General features: G+C 42.4%; 1 long non-coding RNA gene across 1 annotated transcript in view; it reads left to right on the plus strand.

Annotated features, from left to right (window-relative positions):
- LOC118539683 (uncharacterized) overlaps nucleotides 1–21,267 on the plus strand; it is a 200,476-nt gene extending 179,209 nt beyond the window's left edge. The window contains exons 3-5 of the long non-coding RNA XR_013440697.1: nucleotides 14,619–14,734; nucleotides 15,231–15,484; nucleotides 21,024–21,267. This is a non-coding gene — a long non-coding RNA (uncharacterized LOC118539683). The remainder of the gene's footprint in view (nucleotides 1–14,618; nucleotides 14,735–15,230; nucleotides 15,485–21,023) is intronic.
- The last annotated feature ends 2,301 nt before the right edge of the window (nucleotides 21,268–23,568 follow it).

A 23,568-nucleotide genomic window follows, 5' to 3' on the forward strand; every position in this document is an offset into this window, starting at 1 on the left:
GATGCTTTGGCCCAGAGCAGTGATTTTCAAAATGTCATCCCTGGACCAACAGCATCAGCATCACCCAGGAATCTGTTAGAAATGCATTCTCCAACCCCACCCCAGACCTACTGAATCAGAAACTCTGGGATGGGGTCCTGCAATCTGGGTTGTCCAGGTGATTCCGAAGATTTGGGAACCCCTGCCTTATCGTGTTTATATAAACTTCCTTTGTCTCTCTGCCTGACGGGAGGCTGCAAGGGCTGAGAATTTAACACCCCTGGAGTGACCCTTAACTATGGAGGGATGGGAGGTGCTGGGTAAACAGCCCAGTCCCATACCCTTTAGTAAGACATTCTAAGGGACATTGCACAAAGTTTCTCAGAGAGCTCCCAGTAGGACTGAGGTCCAGTTTACCCACAGTGGTAACTTGCTCATTAATGATTTCCCTTGACACTGCAGGCCTCCATTGGCCTTCTCACTTCTAAAGGTGGTGAACATATGAACACATATTGAATAATTTTGCATCTCTGAGATTTAATCAATCCTCATAAATAATATAGTTTTGTCTGTGAAAAAATGGGGATGAGGACACGTCCCCCTTCTCACCACACCTGGAAGTCTTTGCCCATCTCTGTTCCCTTCATGCCTCAAGAGATGAGGAGTTTGTTTTGTAGTTTAAAGCCCAGATTATTCGTTTGGACTGTTTGGTTAACAGGTAAATTTACTGTACGTTAAAGTTTGCACCTATATACACTTTTTTTTTTTCTTTGGTGGTAGCTATACCACACCTGGGGCAGGCTTACCACCTTCCTATCTTTCATTCCACGTGGCTGCCAGAGACTCAGGCCTCTCCTATTTGGGGCAAAGAAATGACCCCTCACCTAGACCTTCAGCACAAGCTACATTCTTCAATCCAGCCAGTCTGGACTTCAGTCCCTCCTCGTGGGACTATGAAGTGCTTGCTCAGCTATTAAGGAAGTAGAACTCTGTTTTGCATTTGGCTCTTTCTTTTCATGTGGTCAAGCCAACTGAGTATGCAGGATGCTTGGTGGTGCAAGAGCTGGGCAGTCTAGGTCTCTAGTTTAATATACTCAAAATAGGACCCAAATCTTACCTCCAACCTCTAATCAAACACTTGTTTCTTCAGGAACTCTGAACAACAATTTCTAGCTTACGCCTGAAACAGAATATGGGTTTTACTTTTTGGCAGAATCTTTAAAATACATAATAGAAAAGCCCCAATAAGCCTTCCAGTCTGTCCTCCCCAAACCAGACCAGGATCATTTCCTATATTAGGCCTGCCTAATGTTTTATCTGATTTAATTTTTAATATTTTGGATGATGACTTTCACAATTTCCCTGAGGAGACCATTTCATAATTTAATATTTATCTCTCAGACAGGGAGTGTTTCCAGTAATCAATCCAAATTTTAAAATTTCATCTTGTTCTCTTGGAGATTATTTCCTTTCTATGAAAAGTTAAAATTTTCAAATATGGTATTAGTATACCAATAATTTCCCAGTAGGCAATCTTTAGTTCCTTTAAAGAAATTAATACCCCAAACCATTTGTTTTTATTGTTTTTCTGAACACCTACATTTTTTTCTATCCTTTTATTATCTGTTTGAACTTATTTTCTACCTGTGGTCTCATTCTGGTATTTTTGGCTGAATATTTTTTATAGTGACTCTTTTGTGGTAAAACATACATAACACAAAATTTACCATTTTAGCTATTTTTAAGTACAGTTTATAGCATTAGGAACATTCACATTGCTGTGCAACCCCCACCACCATCTGTCTCTAGAACTTTTTCATCTTCCTAAACTGAAACTCTGTCTCCATTAAACACTAACTCCCCCTTCTCCCCAACCACAGTCCCTGGTAACCACTATTTTACTTTCTGCCTCTACAAATCTGACTATTCTAGGCACTTCATAGAAGTTCATTCTTGTTTTTTACTTTTTATTTTTTTTTTTAAGATTTTATTTATTTATTTTAGAGAGAGAGGGTGAGAAAGAGCATGAGAGGGGAGACGGTCAGAGGGTGAAGCAGACCCCCCATTGAGCAGGGAGCCTGATGTGGGACTCGATCCCGGGACTCCAGGATCATGACCTGAGCCGAAGGCAGTCGCTTAACCAACTGAGCCACCCAGGCGCCCTCATTCTTGTTTTTTAAAGGAGGTAACACAACTGGACTCTAATATGCTATGATTTTAAATGATCCCAAAAACAACAATAACCTTATTAGAGCTATATTAATTCAAGGATGATATTCAAAATATTTAATGGCTGGCACAGCCAAGGCTCAGGGCAATCAGAAAAAGGTTAGTCCAGTCAGAGTGGATGATGGATGCACAAAACAACAGAGCCTGACAGGTGCTTTGGCCTTTGATGTTATTTTATTTTATTATTCTATTTTATTTTATTTATTTTTAGAGAGAGAGAAAGAAAGAGAGCACCTGGGTGCAGGGTGGGAGGGGCAGAGGGAGAAAGAGAGAGAGAATCTTTTTTTTTTTTTTAAGATTTTATTTATTTATTTGACAGAGAGAGACACAGTGAGAGAGGGAACACAAGCAGGGGGAGTGGGAGAGGGAGAAGCAGACTTCCCACTGAGCAGGGAGCCCGATGCAGGGCTCGATCCCAGGACCCTGGGATCATGACCTGAGCCGAAAGCAGACGCTTAACGACTGAGCCACCCAGGCGCCCCGAGAGAGAGAGAATCTTAAGCAGGCTCCATGCTCTGTGTGGAGCCATGCAGGACTCAATGTCACGGCCCTGAGATCATGACCTGAGCCAAAATCAAGAGTCTGGCGTTTAACCAACTAAACCACCCAGGCGCCCTGAGGTTATCTTATTGACTGGGCAAAAATCACTAACAGTTTCCTACAAGGCACTATTTAACTTCCTTGAGTCTAGGCTCTAATCAATAGTAAATAGTAAATCGAACATTATATTTCCTAGAGAATCAGACTTTTTAGGTAGTCTTGTTAGATAATGCTCTGGTATAATATTGAAAGGGCACACAGTACTTTCTGTTTCATTTGTAAGTTTTGGATACTTTTTCTTTAAGTGATGTGCAGAGAGCATAGCTTCTCAAATCTCCCCACTATCCTTTTGAAGACGTGTTTGGGTTGATGGAAAATTCTTCCTGCCCAGAATGAGGTCCAACAAGTTGGGAGAAAACCTTAGTGGGGGCTCACTGAGTTTTTTATACGCCCTAATCATGTCCTTAGATAGTTACAAAAGATGAAGAACTTACTCCCCCATAGTTTTAGAGTGCCATTGGCATACAGCTCTTAGCTGTCGGTCTTTTTTGGAATTTGTCTTGGTTGAAGAGACTGTGTAGCCTAAGGTCACACCTCCCCAGGGCCATCTGCATCCCATGATTGATTAACGTGGAGGCAGGAAGGCCTGGACTCCCTGTCTCGGGATAACTCAGAAAGGCCTTTCCAGCTTTAGCTCCCCAAGGGTTCGTGTTGTTCAGACTGCATTGCAGCCCAAACTTTCTCTCTGCCCATTTCTGCTTTTTATTTTTCTCTTTCTATTCCTTTCTATAGGTATTGATCCCAAGAGCACTACCTAATAAAATTCCTGCATACAATCTCCATTTCAGTCAGCTTCCTAGGAAACTTAACCTGTTTGATGACAGAGGTGGCTTAAGAGAGCTGAAACTAATATCAATTTTAGTGACTCTTTCCAGAATTTTATCCACATGACTGCTAAAAAGTACTTTCTCATGTTAGATTTAAACTCTCCTGTTTCAACAGTCTCCAAGATATAATAATTGAAAAAAGCAAGGCCAGAATGTTGTACATCATGAGCTTCCATTTGTGGGAAAAAAAAAGGAAGAATACACTTACACATATGCTTATATATGCATAGAACATCTTTGTAAGGAAATATAAGAAACCTGTAGTAGGATTGCCTCTGGGCGAGATCAGGCATCTGAGGGTGGGAGGCTTACTTTTATTTTTTTTAATTATAAACCCTTTGATATTGTTCTAATTTCTACCATGCACTCTATGACTTTTTTTTAAAGGCTGGAGACAAAATGGTAACGGTTCCTAGTTTGGGGTGCATGGAATATGGTTTTGTTGTATTGCAATTTTCTGTAGTTTTAAAAATTAAAATTTCTAAAACCAAACTCATCTGTTTATTTTTTCTTGTGGACATAGGGACCATCCTACTTATTGAAGTACTTCACTTGCTTATAAGGGGTAATCAAAGAATTCCTTAGCCTTTTCTTCTATGAGTTAACAACCTGAATTAATTTTAACTTCCATTGCAGTAATTTATTATCTGTTGATTTGATGATCATCTTTGTCACTTTTCTTTGAACCTTAAGCACATTCACTACATTGTTTTCAAAGTATAATTATCGAAACAAGATATAATGCTGTTTACCAAAGATATAAATAATGCAGAGGACAGAGCTGATTTTTTATTAATGGCCTACCTAACCTTGCAGAATCATGTTCAACTAATGCTCAGTGAGATTTTTATTCAATGTGAGCATAATCTGAAATTTTGATTAATCTGTTGGGATTTTTTAAGTTTTATTTGAGTAATCTCTGCATCCTATGTGGAGCTTGACCTCATGACCCCGAGATCAAGAGTCACATGCTCTCCAGACTGAGCCAGCCAGGCACCCCTAATCTGTTGGGATTTTTTTGAGTAAGAAAGCAAATGAGGTCCACAAAACTGTAAGCTTACCACACAAGGCAGAGCAAATGAGAATATATCCTCTCTGTGGGCAGGTAGAGGCAGAAGAAGAGAGAAGTAGCTGAGGCAGGTGTGCATTCATCATCACACTGGTCATTATCACTCTGGTCAGGCCTCATCCTGTGGTGCATAAAGATGAGGGTAGGGGGAATAATAGTTTCTACCTCCGAGAGTTGCTATGGGGATTAAATGTATTAAAACATTGCAAATATTAGTACATATTAAATTATTTTTATATTTAATATATATTCTATAATTATAAAACATAACATATAATAAGTATGTTAAGTTGTATTAAAATGAGATAAATTATATTAAATAAAATTAAATAGATTAAATTAAATACTAATGCGTTTAGTAGTACATAAACTAATATAGACAAAGCACTTAAAAGAGAGCTAGGCATGCAGTATATGTTCAATAAATGTTAGATATCTTTATTTCTTTATATATCTCCAGTACTTAGCACTGTGCCTATCACTTATTAGATGTGTAGTCAATATTTGTTCACTCATTCATTCAGTCATATGTCCAACCACTTATTGACCTGTTAGGGCCATATTGCTTCTGATCTTCTCCTCTGATTTCTATGAGGAAGGATCTTCCCAGCACACTTGGCCTCTTCCCACACCCCTAATTCTGACCCATGGAGGTGGAGTGGCTTACGTGGATGGCAAATTTGGGAAAGGCTCTTGAGGGTGGTGGTGGGGCATAGCCTGCCCTCTTTCTCCTCTCCTCTCTTGGATACATATTCTGTTCTTCCTCTAGGAGGTGAAATCTGTGAGGGGCTTATCCATGGGCATGTATGTACAGCAAAGACTAGGGGAGTGAGGCTGCCTGATTTGGGGTTTTATGTTGGGCATACTAATGTTGCTGCACACCTAAACCACATTTTTCAACCACTCTATTGATCATAAAAGTGATATTTTGATCTCCATCGGATTGTTCCCTCCATATCTTCTCTCTCAACTGGCTCTCAACCCAGCAGGGAAAAGAGAAATCTAACTTATGAGTACCTCTCTTCAAGCCCCAGTATCATTTAACAAATATTTTTGTGGTAAGTGCTGGGGAAGAGACAGTCAAGATCTGAAGCATGAATCAGAGTAAACTCCAAGAAGATATGGTCAAGATTCCCAGGTTGAAGGACAAAAGCCCTATGGTAGGGGAGACATACAGAGAAGAAAACTGGGAAGAAGGCCGGGGAGCTGGCTGGAGAGAATGAGGGGGAATATAGATCATATAGATCAAATGAGGGCTGATTTAAGTCAGCAGGGACACATGTATCCTCAGAGCAGTGGAATCATTTGGGAGCCATCTGAGAACCTTGCATTCTGAATGATCTCTTTGGCTGCTTTGTGGAAAATGGATTGTAGGAGTCAAAAAGGGATGTGGGTTGGTCAGCAGGAGTCAAATCCAGAGGACTTTTGCTCTCTGCAGGGATTGAAGTGATGGGAATAGAAAAGAAGAGGACAGGGCGCCTGGGTGGCTCAGTCGTTAAGCGTCTGCCTTCGGCTCAGGTCATGATCCCAGGGTCCTGGGATCGAGTCCCACATCAGGCTCCCTGCTCGGCGGGAAGCCTGCTTCTCTCTCTCCCTCTCCCCCTGCTTGTGTTCCTGCTCTCGCTATCTCTCTCTCTGTCAAATAAATAAATAAAATCTTTAAAAAAAAATAAAAAAAAAAAGAAAAGAAAAGAAGAGGACAGATTTGAATGACATTTAGGAGGCAAACTTGTCAAAACTTGGTGCTGGATTGGATGTGGGCAAGAAGAGAGATGGAAGTGTCCAAGTAACTTGTGGATTTTCAGCTTGCATAACCAAGTGAATGAATGGGAAGCACCATTCAAAGATATCAGGAGCAAAGAAAGACCAGGTTTTGAGAGAGAGAATATAAATACAGTTTTGACATGTTGAGTCTATAGTGCCTTTGAAATATCCAAGGAGAGATGTTAAAAAGGCATTGAATATATGGATTTGGAGTTCAGAGGAGAGAGCAGGGCTGAAACTATGCAATCATGTGCTATATTTATATGCCTTCTCTCTTCCTTCTCCCTCTCTCTCCTCAATCCATCTCTCACTTTCTCTATGTAGTAATTAAAGTAATATATATATAGTAATTAAATGGACTCTTCCTGTCTCCCTCTTTCCCTCCCTCCTGCCTTTCCTCCTATATATGTAGTAATTAAATTAATACATATATAAAGTAATTGAATTAAAATTATATGTAGCAATTAAAGACAGTGTGTGGTGAGATCACCTATGGAGAAAGTGTAGCTTGGATGGAGAAGAGGTTGCTCAACACTGAGCCATGACCTCCAACAAATAGAGGTCAGATGGGGGGTAGGAACCCACAAAACAGACTGAGAAGCAGCCATAGAGTTGGGAAGAAAAGCAGGAGAATGTGGAGTCAAGGAAAGAGTCCAAAGAGAATGTTTGGACACTTCAAACATTGAAATGTTTGTGTAGATCTTCAATTCAGTGCAGAACTGATGATCTACAACAAATGGCTATGCATGAATTATCTTGATTTTTATCCCTTTTTATCCAGATTCTCAAAGGTTGCTTTAATTTTTGCTCACTACCTATGCTGGAAAATACCTTGCCTCTCACATTCTAGGTGCTCGATATTCACTGAACACCAACTCTGTCAAAATATCCTGGGGTGAAAGCCTGAGGCTCATAGGCAGGGCATCTCTGGAGCAAATAATGGATGGAAAACAGGCAAGCTCCAAAGCTGGAAACCCAATGGGCTACACCAAATTAACAGGATGGGAATGGTGAGAGAAAATGGTTTACAAATATTTTCTGTTTTACATGAAAAAGTTTGAATTTTCTGGGGTAATGTTGCCCCAAATGCTATAATACTTATAGCCCTTGAGCACCTGCCCACTGCATATATCCCAGGACAGCAGGGTGATATCATTAGGTGAAGACATGTAACAAGGAGGCAGTGTTATGGTGTGACAGAGGCCTGGGGTGAGTGGGCAGGTGGAATGTCATCATTCACCTCTTCTCAATATGTCAGGATGATGCTTGCTAGGAATATGAATAAGAACTGGGCTTGAACCCTCCCTTTTGCCCATTTTTTGACCCAAGGCTTTTTGCTTTTTTTAAGGAATAGTAAAATTGTCAGCCATCAACATTCTCTTCTGTATATATTTGTGGTCATTAAAGCAAGAACTATAAAAACTAGGTGGTACAATTAGTCATACGCTTCCTGAAAGCTGGAACTTCGTTTTGTTCACTGTTGTAACCACAATGCCTGGTACAGAGTAGGGGCTTAGGAAGTAATTTGTCCATGAATGAGTGGATGGTTGGGTGAAGGAGCAAGTGAGAGATCATCTTTACCAGTTATCATATGAACAGGGAAATACGTTATCATCTGAAACAGGCCACAGAAACTGGCCCTCTGGCAGGAACACAAATGTGAAATGGCATGAAGCACCTGTTAAAGCTTGCTGGATCCCCTCCCTCCTGCTTCCTCTTTGCCCAAGTTGTGCAAATGGCAGAGCTTGATTAAATCCTCCATTGATGTCACATTCGCTGATGAGGAGGTAGGTCACCAAACCACAGAAAGGGAAGATCCAGGACAAACTTTGCATTCAGTAAGTTCTCTGTAAACTTTTTTGCCTCACTCATGACTACCTGAACACTATCAATGTGTTCAAATCTACGGGGCCAGACGTTTTGCCTTCTGGGATAGATCATGGATCAGTCAAGGTCACTGTTATTCTGCTTTGCTCATGGCAGCTCCCAAGGACTAATACATTCCTGACAACTGGAAAAAGTCCAACTTCATGTCTTTCTGAATGAAGGATGAAAGGGAGGACCTTGAAAATTATTAAGCTCACAGCAATACCCTGAAAAGTAATACAATAAATCAGCAAAATATCAATTTAGAAATGCTGAGAAGAGAATAAAGCATAAGGTATGGTTTTACAATAAATGATCCTGTCTGACTCACCTAATTTCCTTCTAGGCAGAGGGATAAGCCTGGTTGAAGGAAAGGGAACAATAAATTAAACAATTTTTTAACCTACCAGAAAATTTCATTTGTCTTGCACAATAATTTAAAATGAGGAAACCATATTGCAGGCAGATATATTGGTAGAAGTATTAAACTCTAAGAAGAATCATTGTCAACCGTATAACAAATGTGTTTCAAAGGGGCTGCAAAGGGCTCTACATTCATTTACTGAAGATGTGTTTGTTGAACACTTACTATTTTCCAGGCATTGTTCTAGATGCTGGGGATGCAAGACTGAACAAAACAGGTTAAAATCCTTGCCCCATAGAACAGAAAGTATGGGGTGAAGAGTTACAATTTTAGATAAAATGGCTATTGGAAGACTTAAATAAGGTGTGTGAGAGAGTCATGCAGGTATCTGGGGACAAGAATCTCACATGTGAAAACTGCATACACCAAGGCCCTGAGGCAGAAGCATACTTAGTTGGTGTTTTACATTGAGGCTACAGTAGAATGAATAGGAGTTGAGGTCAGAGAGGTAGCAGGGGCCAGATCAGGACAATTTAATACTTTTAGCAATGACTGGATGTTCAGTACTGGGTAGCTCTTTGTATTTGTGGGTAACACTCCATCATATAAGTCTAGGTAGGAGGCAGAATACTCTTAGGCCCAACCTTTAAAGTGGAAGGGGCCCTCTCTTCATTTCCTGGTCAAGGATGGAGCAAGGAGACTTGGACAACTGGTTGTTCCTATGCAGGACTTGGAACCATAAGGGAAAGAATGAAAATCTCAGGCCCAGGCCCAGGCCCAGGCCCAGTGGCACTGAGAGCCCCACAGCCTAGCGTGTACAATGTTAGCACTAGAGCCCTGAGCAGAGTGTCCTTGTGGTACCACTGTGGATATGCCTTCCCACCAGCCTTCCTTAGGTTTTGTTCTATGTTCTGTGTCTAGTTCTCCAACCTTCCTATCTTTTATAAACAACGTGATAAGCCAATGAAAATTCCCTTTCTGCTTAAGTGAGCCAGAATTGCTTCCTGTGCCTTGGAACTGAACATACTGACTGATACACATGGAACTCAGGATTATAATTCAAAACATCCATTCAAGCTAAAGTGCTGATTAATAAAAAGCAGACAGACATACAAGGAGAAAGCAAACTAAGCTTAGATTCATTTCTACTGCCCAGAACTGGGATTTATAGTGGATTACCAGCTAACACAGAACAGGTCTATAGAGTGTGGTAGCTCATGTTTCCAAGGCTACTGCAGTGGCATCTCCCATCCTACATGCTCTTTTGCATTGTGAACTTACCACTCCCCTCGTAATTGCGGGAGGTGGAGTATGTTTCCTCTCCTCTTTTTTGGGGTAAAGATTTTATTTATTTATTATTTTAGAGATAGATAGAGAGCATGAGCCGGGAGGGGCAGAAGAAGAGGGAGAAAATCTCAAGCAGACTCCCTGCTGAGCTCAGAGACCCATGCAGGCTTGATCTCACAACCTTGAGATCATGACCTGAGCTGAAATCAAGAGTTGGATGTTCAACCAACTGAGCCACCCAGGTGCCCCTGTTTCCTCTCCTCTTTAACCTGTGCTGGTTCTGGGACCTGTTTTGACCAATAAAATGTGACAGAAGTGATGCATAATTTCCAAGTCTGTGTCTCCATCTTGGAAGCCAGCTGCCATGCAAGAAGTCCCATCATTGCTGGACAGAGTCTGGTGGAGAGACGCCTGACTACACCTCAAACCACGTGGCCCTGGTCCAACTCCCAGCTGAATGCAGCCATATTAGTGAGCCCAGGCACTGTCATATGGAACAGAAGGACCACTCAGCTAAGCCCAGCCCAAATTCCTGATCCACAGAATCATGACCAAATAAAATGGCTGTTGTTTTAAGCAAATTTTGGGTTTGTTTGTTACACAGCAATAGATAACTGAAACATACAAATATTGTCATAATACAAATTTTTAATTAAGCACCAAATTGAATGTGGTTTCAGTCAGGAGGTTCACAAAGACAGGTGTGTATGTGTGTGTGTGTGTTGTGATTTCTGCCCACCTGGGCCTTACTTTGTAGTAGATATAACTTTCCCAAACAAAAGTAAAAAATTCAAACTATGCAAGAAAACTGTGAAACAAGATATGAAGAGTTATTACTGTAGTTAGATTAAATATAGGATAAAACAAGAATGTGTGTGTGTGTGTATGTGTGTGTGTGTGTTGGGGGAAGGTCAAGGAAATGTCTGAGAAAATTGAAGAAGAAAGAAGAAAAGGGAAAACAGTCCACAGAAGGGCTCATCTTTCTCTCAGGACCATATTCAAACCTAAGAAGCACTGGAAATAAATGTATTAAACTGACCCATGTTCAACTATTGATCACACAAATTCTTCATCTACCATTCCATCCTTCATTGTGGAGACACGCTTTTACTAGTTTTGCTCACTAATGCATCCAAGTGACTGGAACTGGGCCTGCCTGGTAACTGCTCATTGGAAACTTGTGGCAGGAAATAAACAAACACATATGGAAATAGCAATATCATTTAAAAATTGTACCTAATACATATCAGAAATGTAACAGAGTAGTTCATCTGCATTGGGGTTTCCAAACAGAGGACTGGGGAGCTGGAAAGAGATGGAGTGAGTTGGAGAGAGTTCCAGAAATCTGCAAAATTGATATGATACCATTACCAGAAGCCCAGAAAGGGTTATGAAGGCTAAAGTTTAAAATAAAGCCAATGTTTGTGAAAACTATCCAGAACAAGTTTGTAAGCCTATATTCTTCAGCAATAGTTCCCTCTAACTTAGGCCTCTAATTTTATCTCTGTCTTTTTCTTCGGGTTTATTTTCTTAAATCAGAAGCTCTTCAAACTGGAAAGTATAAAATATACATGTAAAGAGATAAAGGATATAGAGTATTTTGCTCCTCTAAGTAAGTTTAGATCTCTAAGCCCCGCAAACAAGGTCTGGCGGAGATTGGTGTGGCTTTGTGGAGTGTCCTCAGTTGGTTCCGCCTCAGAGGGCCTCGAGGCCCATCCTTCCTGAAGGGAGGTGCATCTGGTCTTACAGGTTTGGTCTTTTTTTTTTTTAAAGATTTTATTTATTCATGAGAGAGAGAGAGAGAGAGAGGCAGAGGGAGAAGCAGGCTTCCTGCGGAGCAGGGAGCCCGATGTGGCACTCAATCCCAGGACGCTGGGATCATGACCTGAGCCGAAGGCAGACGCTTAACCATCTGAGCCACACAGGCGCCCTACAGGTTTGGTCTTAAGCCCAGACATTATTTAGGCTGAGCAGCTTCATAAGACCCCACCCATAGTGCCCCCACCCCCTTGAGGAAATCAGCTTTTACAAGCTTTTGGTAGATTCTAGTAGTAGTCAGTTGGCCCTTCCCAAACCATCACCGCCCTCCAGCAGATGCAGCACCTGCCATGTCTGAGGGCTCTCCTCACTAGGCAACCCCGACAACCAGCACGTAAGAAGGGCAGCTGGAGGCAATCTCCCTTTGGCCAAATGGAACACCAGCCTCTAGAGCAGCAGGTATGTGCAGGAGAATCCCACGCAGAATTCTGTTCTGTATTTGGGAGCAGTCAGAAAGACCCCAACTGAACCTCTTAGCCTCCGGAATGAGCAGAGTCTTGAGACCGATGCATTATGCCTTCTTCCAGAGGCCTTTGCTACTCTGGAGGCTGAGTCCTTCCCTGTTTTGTAAACGTCTGCTGAATACAATGCATTAGCATAACAAATAATATTAAAGTATTACTGATCATCAAAAGTACCAGAATGATGGAGCTTTTCCCCAAGGGGAGCCCTGAATGTGGCTTTGTGCAAATGACCTTGGCAACACCTACAAAGCTTACACATACACTGCTTGCTCCATTGAAATGAACTCATACTCTGCTAAATCGTCCAACATTCTTATGGATGAATGCCCAGGAGTGAACTCATAAAGTTAAATAACTTTTTCAGGTCATTGATCTATGGTCTAACTTTAATTTATCCTTTAGCAAATGTCATATATTAGCTGGCCCACAAATGAAGTGTTTTTTGAAGCAAGGTATAAAGTAAAAATGTTAGAAGAATTATATGTTGAATCATATGGCATCATATCAAGATTAAATGTACATCATTTTAAGCATTGTTTGCAAAAAAACTTAGAAGCAACTCAAAAGTCTATCAATGAACGTTTGGCTAAAGATACTACGATACACCCACATGCTAGAATACTATGCAGCTGTACAAAAGAGTGAGGGGGCAAGGACTGAACAGGTAAAGAAAAGTTTCCAAAACATGGTAAGTAAAAAAACAAAACAAAACAGTTCAAAAAAGTATGTCATGCTTTGGTAAAGAAGGGCAGAATATAAGAATGTATATTTGCAATTTGCTTGCAGGTGCACTAAACAACTCTGGAACCAAGTATATGTTAAGAGGGACATATATGGAGTGTACAAACTGGGTTAATGGAAGCGTGGGTTATGGTGGAGGGAGACATTTCACTGTATAAATTTTTATGCATTTTGGTTTTGACTCATGACAATGTATTACCTATTCAGAAAATTAAATTAAAAAAAAATTCAATATGTTTACCAGCAAAACTTCAGTACTTCAGGTCCTATATATTGGGAATTTGTGATGAGTTGAACATGTGAAAGTCAGGGGTGATGAAATTATCTCTTCATTCCATGGGGAAGTGGGGATGTAGAGAATCTGGAAGGGAAACAAGGTTCTTTTTCCAAGTCTCCAGCTCTTGTAGAGGAGTGATGGGAACAGAAGAGGGGCGTGCCCAAATCCTCATTCCAGCTCTATCCAGGTCCCCTACAGGAATTTCAGTGCACATGCAAGTTTTTAACAAAAGCCTAAAACTATTGGAGGCTTATGCATTCAGCAAACATATATGTTAAGGACCTATTGTGGGGATAAAGACTTAAATAATAGTGAATTCCGGTCCTTAAGAGAATCGCAATCCAGCAGTCAGTGGGCAGGTAGTAAAGTGGTGTGATGTAGGTAGGTAGGCACAACATGATGGGGGCATGGAGGAGTGCCCACTCCAGCCCGGGAAGGTGTGTATGTGCGTGATGGATGCGGGTGGGGCTTGGGTGTAGATGCCCCGGCAAGACAGAGGTGAAAGACTATCAGGAGTTAAATGAGGAGGAAGATGGGAGGTGATCCAGAGAGAAGGCTTGTGATGTGCAGGGTCAGAGTCACGTTTCTCCCATCTTGTAGGGTGGGGAAGGAGGTTGGGGGAGGAAATGGTGATGATAATGCTGGAGAGGAGAGAGAGAGAGACCAGATTATGAAAGCCCTTGAATGTCAGGCTAAGGATTCAAATTTTGACCTTAAGATTAAGGAGACTTCCTTTTTAGGTTTGGGTTTGTGGCCTGAGGTGAATCTGGAGATGCCAGGAAGTTCAAAGTACCACTGAAGAGAGAGATGTAGTAATTTGCATGGGAATTATTGCTTGGGATTGTTATTGATTGCCCTAACTGCTTACTCGTTTCAGGCAATATGTACAATATCTGTTACTATTAGTTTTGAGAGTGAAGGCGAAGCAAGATTGTCTCGATCAGAGTATTAACAGCAAACAGATGGCCCACTCAAAGTGGGATGATCCTAAGAGGGTTTATTTACAGACGGACAACGCCAAGGTGTGGGCCTGGAGTCATTGCAAAAAATGCTGGAGTAACGTGGGTCTCGTAGCAGTCTGGCTGACAACACGTGCCTAAGTCTGTGATAGACTGAATGTCTGTATCCCACCCCCCAAATTCAGGTATTGAAACTCTAACCCCTAATGTGATGGTATTAGGACGTGGGAGGTAATTGGGTTTAGATAAGGTCACGCAGGGTTTGCCATGATGAGATCAGTGCGCTTATGAGAAGGAACCAAAGAACATTCTCTCCCTCATTCTCTCTCTCTCTCCCTCTCTCTTTTTCTCTCTCCCTCTCTCTGAGGACACAGCAGGAAGGCAGCCATCTGCAAGCCAGGAGGAGGGCCGTCACCGGAACCTGACCATGCTGGCACCCCGATCTCGGACTTCCTAGCCTCTAGCACCGTGAGAAAGAGACTTCTGCTGTGTAAGCACCCAGTGTGTGGTATTTTGTTATGGTAGCCAAGCTGAGACAAAGCCACACGGACAAGGGCAGGGAACCGCTATTTGAATCCGGAAGGAGTGAGACCCTCCTGTAAACAGGCCAGATTGAGAGGAGCCGTGGACTCCCGTTAGGACCTCACAGGGAGTGAGCCAGCGCAAGAAATGCCCTGACCTCCCCCTCCTCCCTCCCTCTCATCACCACACACTCAGAGGCCTGAGAGGCCCACAGTGTAGGTCAGCCTTCAGGGGCTAAAAGCAGGATACAGAAGGATAGAGCCTGAGCCTAAAGGGGCAAATGACAGAGGCCCAGCACAAACATTATAATTAGATTTCCCTCCACTTGTCCTTTTTTGGTGTGTCTCCTCCCTCCCCAAAAAAGTAAAAGAGAAGAATGTTGCTATGAGTTAAAAAAGGCTAATTGCTCTGAAAACATATAAGGGCTCAAATACCTTACCGCTTATTTCTTGTTCACATAACAGTGCTAGGTCATCCCCACCGGTCAGTGGGGTGCACTGGAGCTGACAGAGGCTCTGCTGTCTTTAACTGGTGGCTTCAAGCTTGCCCTGGTGGTCATCTGCGTTCCAGCCAGCTGCAAGGGGCAAAGGGCAAGATGCGTCAAGCATGCGAGGTTTTGACGGCCCAGGCTCAGTCACATGGCTGCTCCTATCCACAAGGAGGGCTGGGACAGGTGGACAGCCATGTGCCCGAGAAGAGGAGAGCTAAGAAGAGAGAGGTAAGAAGCAGCTCGCACCTCTGCCATAGTACAGAAATAATGTCCTTTAGCAAAAATTGGTTTGTACTAATAGGCTAACCTCTTGATAGAACCATACTACTGTAAATAGATTTATGAACTATATGTCCAGCTCTTAACAGTGAAATTTTGCAAAGGGTAGTGCAGTGCATGAACTAAGTCACTGAAGACCTGAATTAGCCAAGAATGTTACATTTTTTTTAAAAAGATTTTATTTATTTATTTGATAGAGAGAGAGAGCACAAGCAGGGGGCAGTGGCAGAGGGAGAGGGAGAAGCAGACTCCCTGTTGAGCAGGGAGCCCAATGTGGGGCTTGATCCCAGGGCCCTGAGATCATGACTCCAGTCGAAAGCAGATGCTTAACTGACTGAGCCACCCAGGCTCCCCAAGAATGTCACGTTTTAATTTCAGAATTTATACCTCCTTTGTTTTACTTTCCTTACAGGAAAACCTCTCTGCTTCCAAATTATACCTCTTTTTTGATGGGGTCATCCTCCTTCAACATAGGTAAATGAGCCCAATCAGGTTTTTGAAAGTTGCTAAGAGCACATCAGGAATATACACTGCCAAGAATCACAGAACTTGATCATGTAAGAGGGAAGAACAATTCTGTTTAGATGGCCTGGTATTATAGTCATGCTATTGTAATATAGTCCATCATGGATCCCTTAACAAAATTGATCATCTATAGGACTTTTTTTTTTATTTTATTATGTTATGTTAGTCACCATTCATTATATCATTAGTTTTTGATGTAGTATTCCATGATTCATTGTTTGCATATAACACCCAGTGCTCATTCAGTACGTGCCCTCTTTAATACCCAACACCAGGCTAACCCATCCCCCCACCCCCTCCCCTCTAGAACCCTCAGTTTGTTTCTCAGAGTCCGTAGTCTCTCGTGGTTTGTCTCTCCCTCCAATTCCCCCCTTCATTTTTCCCTTCCTACTTTCTTCTTCTTCTTCCTTTTTTTAAGATATAATGTATTATTTATTTCAGAGGTACAGGTCTGTGATTCATCAGTCTTACACAATTCACAGTGCTCACCATAGCACATACCCTCCCCAGTGTGTATCACCCAGCTGCCCCATCCCTCCCACCCCCCACCACTCCAGCAACCCTCAGTTTGTTTCCTGAGATTAAGAATTCCTCATATCAGTGAGATCATATACTTGTCTTTCTCTGATTGACTTATTTCGCTTAGCATAATACCCTCTAGTTCCATCCACGTCGTTGCAAATGGCAAGATTTTGTGGGGTTTTTTGATGGCTGCATAATATTCCATTGTATATATATACCACTTCTTCTTTATCCATTCATCTGTTGATGGACATCTAGGCTCTTTCCATAGTTTGGCTATTGTGGACATTGCTGCCGTAAACATTGGGGTGCACATACCCCTTCGGATCACTACATTTGTATCTTTGGGGTAAATACCCAGTAGTGCAATTGCTGGGTCATAGGGTAGCTCTATTTTCAACTTTTTGAGGAACCTCCATACTGTTTTCCAGGGTAGCTGCACCAGCTTGCATTCCCACCAATAGTGTAGGAGGGTTCCCCTTTCTCCACATCCTTGCCCACATCTGTCGTTTCCTGACTTGTTAATTTTAGCCATTCTGACTGGTGTGAGGTGGTATCTCACTGAGGTTTTGATTTGGATTTCCCTGATGCCGAGCGATGTTGAGCACTTTTTCATGTGTCTGTTGGCTATTTGGACGTCTTTGCAGAAATGTCTGTTCATGTCTTCTGCCCATTTCTTGATTGGATTAGTTGTTCTTTGGGTGTTGAGTTTGATAAGTTCTTTATAGATTTTGGATACTAGCCCTTTATCTGATATGTCATTTGCAAATATCTTCTCCATTCTGTCGGTTGTCTTTTGGTTTTGTTGACTGTTTCCTTTGCTGTGCAAAAGCTTTTTATCTTTATGAAGTCCCAATAGTTCATTTTTGCCCTTGCTTCTCTTGCCTTTGGCAATGTTTCTAGAAGACGTTGCTGCGGCTGAGGTCGAAGAGGTTGTTGCCTGTGTTCTCCTCTAGGATTTTGATCTTTCCCACTCTGATACCTGGGAGCTCTGCCGCACTCAGGCACCCCCGGTCTTTCTGTGACCCCGAGGGTCCTGAGACCACACTGTCCCAGCGAGGGTTCCACCCCCAGCTTAGCCACTGGAGCGACGTCCCTCAGCAGAGCCGACTTCTAAAAGTTCCGATTTTGTGCTCCACAGCTCTATCACTTGCCAGAAGCGGCCGACAGAGGCCCCCTCCCCCGCCGTCTATCTTCCCGAATATCGCCTCGGATTCACTTCTCTGCACATCCTACCTTCCAGAAAGTGGTCGCTTTACTGTTCAGAGAGTTGCTGCCATTCTCTTCTTCAATCTCCTGTTGAGTTCATAGGTGTTCAGAATGGTTTGATCCCTATCCAGCTGAATTCCTGGGACCAGATGAAATTTAGGTCTCCTACGCCTCCTCCATTTTGCTCCTCCCCCCAGTCATCTATAGGACTTTTAATCTGTCTTCTTGAAGCTCCCGGATGTTCCCCTGCATGGCAATTCACTCCTTTATTGTGGGCTACTGTGTGCTATTTTTTGTGTCCATCACAGTGAATTATATATCCTCAGGTACAAGTCTGTCACCATTTTGAGAGCAGATTAACTACCGTGTTGATTTTATCTTCAGCCTCTAACGCATCATGAGGCATGTGTAGGCAATACATTGGAATGAAAGAATAAATGAATATCAGTGAGTATAGTTTTCTTTTGGGCCTCTGAAGATACTTTTTTTTGCTCCCCACCCAAATATACTTTCCTATTGTGGACATATTAATCATTGTCCTTAAGCTTAACATTCACACATATGCCTCTCTTACCTTTCTACCTGGAAAGAAAAAATAACCAAAAAATGGCCAGTGTTCGGGGGTCACTGTTTAAAAAAAAAAAAAGATTTATTTACTTATTTTAGAAGATGCAAACATACCCTAACAATCCGAAGTTATAAAAAAGATTAAACAGGTAGAGGAAGACAAATTTGATTTGCAAACAGATTTCAAGCACCAAAATGTCACAACTGTTTGCCAAACTGTTATTAGTAATCCTGCTGTTCTTTTCTTAAAATATGTTTAATTGAAGTATGATTGACATATACAAAAAGCTGTGCATAGTTAATGTATACATCTTGATGAATTTGAAGGTAAGCATACACCCATGAAAATGTCACTATAATAAACAATGGGATAAACTTAACCATCACCTCTAAAAGTTTCCTCCCTCCCTCCCTCCTTTTCTTTTTCTTTTTTTGTGATAAGAACATTTAATATAAGATCTACCTCTTAACAAGTTTCAAAATATACAGTATAGTATTGTCAACTATCTGCATTATACTGTATACTCTAGGACTTACTCATCTTGCAAAACTGAAACTATGTATCCTTTGACCAACAATTAACCAATTCCCCCCCTTCCAACCCTCTATTCTGCTTCCCTCACTGTTATAAACAAATTAATAGTTTCATAGATGTTTGACTTTGATTAAGTAATTGTTGGCTAAAAGGTACTTTTAACTCTGTGGAAACTACATCACAGTTTCCAGAAGCAATAGGAATGCCATGCTATTTTTTTTTTAAGTGTATGTGTGTGTATGTTCAAGAAAACAATGACACAAGATAAAACATCAAATATATACTTAAAAATATCTCCCCCCTACCTTTGTTCCCCCATCCTTGTGCCCTTCACCAGAGACATCAAGTGATACTGTTTCCTGTATATCCTGAGTTTAGACAAAATTCGAAGCATATATAAGAAAGTTGTTGGGGATCCTGAGTGGCTCAGTCAGTTAAGCATCTGCCTTCGGCTCAGGTCATGATCCCAGAGTCCCAGGATCAAGTCTGGAGAGTCTGCTTCTCCCTCTGACCCTCCCCCTTCTCGTGCTTTCTCTCTCTCAAATAAATAAAATCTTTAAAAAAGTTGGTTTTTAAAATATTACATATGCGGGGGGGGGGAGGGGGCACCTGGGTGGCTCAGTCGTTGGGCGTCTGCCTTCGGCTCAGGTCATGATCCCAGGGTTCTGGGATCGAGCCCCGCATCGGGCTCCCTGCTCTGTGGGAAGCCTGCTTCTCCCTCTCCCACTCTCTCTGCTTGTGTTCCCTCTCTCCCTGTGTCTCTCTCTGTCAAATAAATAAATAAAATCTTTAAAAAAAATTTAAAAATTAAAAAATAAAATATTACATATGCAGTTAACAATATGATTTGAAAGGGCTTTTATTTGGCATGTAGGATTATGAAAAATTATCTGAGTCATTAATTTTTATGTAAGTCATGGGGTGATCCTTTTTTTTAAGAGAAGGAGGGGAGAAGGGCGAAGGGAGAGGGACAGAGAGAATCCCAAGCAGGTTCCACGCCCGGCAGAGAGCCTGACCCGGGGCTTGATCTCACAACCCTGAGATTGTGACCTGAGTGGAAATCAAGAGTCAGATGCCCAACCGACTGAGCCACCCCGGCGCCCCAAGATGATCCTTTTTAATAGCATCTGTAAGGACCTTATTTCCAAATAAGTTCACATTCATAGGTACTGGAGATTAGGACTTGAACCCATCTTTTTTGGGGACACAGTTCAACCCACTACAAATCCTCATGTGTGGAAAAGATACAGGTGCCTCCCTGGCCTACCAGCTGGCACCTGGGATTCCTCCAGCGATCCAAGAGGCCAGGTCAGATGAAATATGCTCTGGACATGAACCAGGTCTCCACCTGGAAGACACTAAAGATGTGGACCCGTATTCTGGGTTTCTCTTCCCTCTCTTTCTCCTCTTCTCCTACAAGTATTTGTTGGGTGCTTGCTATATGTCATTCATAATTCTAGGGCATTGGGGATTTAATTTTAAGTAAAACAAAGTTTCTACCTTTACCAAGCTAATATTCTAGTGGGAAGACAAATTATAAACAAATAAAATCTAATATGTCAGATGACAAGGGCTAGGGAAAAAAAACAAAGGGATGAAGAATGATGCTATTTCAGATAGGAAGATCACAAGAAGCCTCTCTGATGAGCAGAGACCTGAATGAGAGAAGGAGTCAGCTGTGCAGTGATCCCCGGCAGAGAGAACAAGTGCAAAGGTCTTGTGATTGTTATAAAAAATATGTCCATGACGGGCACCTGGGTGGCTGAGTCGGTTAAGCATCTGCCTTCAGATCAGGTCATGGTCCCAGGGTCCTGCATCGGCGGGCTTCTTGCTCAGCCAGGAGTCTGCTTCTCCCTCTGCTTCTCCCTTTGCCTGCCAGTCCCTCTGCTTGTGCTTGCTCTCTCTCTCTCTCTCTGACAAATAAAATCTTCTAAAAAAAGAAAAAAACGTCCACGAATGCTTGATACTCTTCAAGAGGTGGAACTTATCTCCCGTGCCCTTGGGTGTGGGCTAAATTTGACATAAATAGAATATGGAAGAACTGATGGCATGTTACTTCTGCAATTAGGTTTTAAAGAGATTGCAGCTTCTATTCTGGGTGCCCATTTTCTCCCGTATCACTCTCCCTAGGGGAAGCCATCTGCCCAGAGAGCCGCTTTGTGTTCCATAGAGAGGCCTGTGTGGCAAGGAGCTGAGGAACTGGCCAGTGTCTGGCCAGCATCCAGGAAGGAATTGAGGTCCTCAGTCCAAAAATCCATGAGGACCTGGGGCCTGCCGACACGCCTGTGAGTGAGCTGAGAAGGGGATTCTCCCCTAGTTGAGTCTTCAGATAGGACTGCAGCCACAGCCACAAGCTTCCCTCCTCCCAGACGGTGATCAGAACCACCCAGCTAACCCGCTCCCAGCTTCCTACCCTCAGAAACCACGAGAAATAATAAAGCTTTGTTATTTTAAGCTGCCGAGTGTATTTAATGAAGCAATGTATAATTATTTGGGCCCTGAGGCTGCAGCGTGCTTGCCAAGTTGGAGAGATAGCAAGGGGCCTAAGGTGGTGAAACAAAGTGAGTAGGAGTGTGGGCACAGTAGGTGATGAAGTCAGAGAGTAAACGGGAGACCAGCTCACGGAGAGTCCTGTGAGCAGCAGTAATGACTCGGCTGCTAATCCGAAGGCGGGGAGGATCCAGATCGCAGAGTTTTGAGTAGAGGAGTGACATGATAAAGGATTAAGGATGGACCAGATGGGACAGATGTTTGGGGAGTGTGGAATGTGGGAGACCAGTGGGGAGGCTGCTGTCCCAGGAGACTGCCTGCTAGCAAGGGTGTGGAGATGGTGGTGAGGGCTGACCGAGCTCCAGTAGGCTCTGATGTGGGAGCCAGTCACGGAGGAAAGAACGGCACATTTCTGAAGAGGCTGGCCTGAATGCGAGAATTAGGATAGTTCCATGAGCTTCAGGGGAAAAGATGAAGTGATAAAATTGGTTTCCAAAGCACCTGGCAGCTCTCTTCTCTGGCCTTTGGGCTTCTTGGAGAGTCTCCTGTCCTCATACGTTGCTTCATGTTCTTTTTCTTCTTCCCCTTTCTACCTATGAAAATCTCCTCCCAGGGAAGAATTTATGCAACTGGTTCCCAGTGAGGTATAAATAATTGATGAGATAAAAATCAATAGCATTTGTTTCCCCTAGCAATAAGCGACCAGAAAATATGTCATTGAAGAATCGGGTATCTTTCACACTAGCAACAAAAACTACAAGAGACTCTAGGAAATAAAGAATATACTTGAGCTCTATGAGGGAAAATTTTAAACTGTATTAAATGACATAAAAGGGGGCCTCTGGCTGGCTCAGACAGTGGAGCATGTGACTCTTGGTTTCAGGCTTGTGAGTTCAAGCCCCACATTGGGTGTTGAGATTACTTAAAAATAAAATCTTTTTTTTTTTTTTTTAAAGACATGAGGGGAGCCTGGGTGGCTCAGTCGGTTAAGTGTCTGTCCTCGGCTCAGGTCATGATCCCAGGATCCTGGGATCGAGCCCCGCATCAGGCTCCCTGCTCAGTGGGGAGCCTGCTTCTCCCTTTCCCTCTCCCTCTGCCCCTGCTGCTCCCCCTGCTTGTGCTCTCTCTCTCTTCTCTCTCTGTCAAATAAATAAATAAAATCTTTTAAAAAAAGGATATGAAAGAGCTGAATAAATAGGGAGGTATTCCATGCTCATGAACTGAATAGCTTAATATTATGAAAATGAAGATTCTCTCCAAATTAATCTATAGGCAGGGTGCCTGGGTGGCTCAGTCGTTAAGTGACTGCCTTCGGCTCAGGTAATGATCCCAGGGTCCTGGCATCGAGCCCCGCATCGGGCTCCCTCCTTGGCGGGAGGCCTCCTCTCCCTCTCGCACTCCCCCTGCTTGTGTTCCTGCTCTCACTATCTCTGTCTCTGTCAAATAAATAAATAAAATCTTTAAAAACAAAACAAAACAAAACAAACAAAAAAACAAATTAATCTATAGGCTTGCACATTGAGTCTCTTCCTCTTAGTCGGTTAAGCATCTGCCTTTGGATCAGGTCATGGTCCCAGGGTCCCAAGTTTGCAGCGACTTGGCTAAACGCACCAAGAAGGTTGGAATCATGGGTAAATTCGGGTCCCATTATGGTGCCTCCTCAGGAAAATGGTGAAGAAGATTGAAATAAGCCAGCACTCCAAGTACACATGCTCCTCCTGTGGCAAAACCAGGATGAAAAGAGGAGCAGTGGGGATCTGGCATCGCGGGTCCTGCATGAAAACCGACGTCAGTGGCACCTGGACCTACGACACCCCCTCTGCCGTCACAGTAAATCCAGCCATCAGAAGACTGAAGGAGTTGAAAGGCCAGTAGAAGCTCCACCATTGGAAACATTCCTAGCCTATAATAAGTGGGTTAATTTATGTAACAATTACTTTGGCTTATTGTTAAATTTATTAATTAGATCTTCTAATTTGTGTTGTATTAATTTTGCTTTCTCAAAAGACTTGTAAATTAAAAATCTTTTTTTTTAAATCCTTCTAATTAAAAAACAAAAAAAAACAAACCCCAAAAAACAAATTAACCTATAAATTCCATCTTATCAAAATGGCACAGGTTTTTTTTGTTTTTTTTTTGAGAAACACTGAAAACTTATTCTAAAATTTATTTGGAAAAACAAGTC

Source organism: Halichoerus grypus, chromosome 8 (genome assembly GCF_964656455.1).
Source record: "Halichoerus grypus chromosome 8, mHalGry1.hap1.1, whole genome shotgun sequence".
Taxonomy (NCBI): domain Eukaryota; kingdom Metazoa; phylum Chordata; class Mammalia; order Carnivora; family Phocidae; genus Halichoerus; species Halichoerus grypus.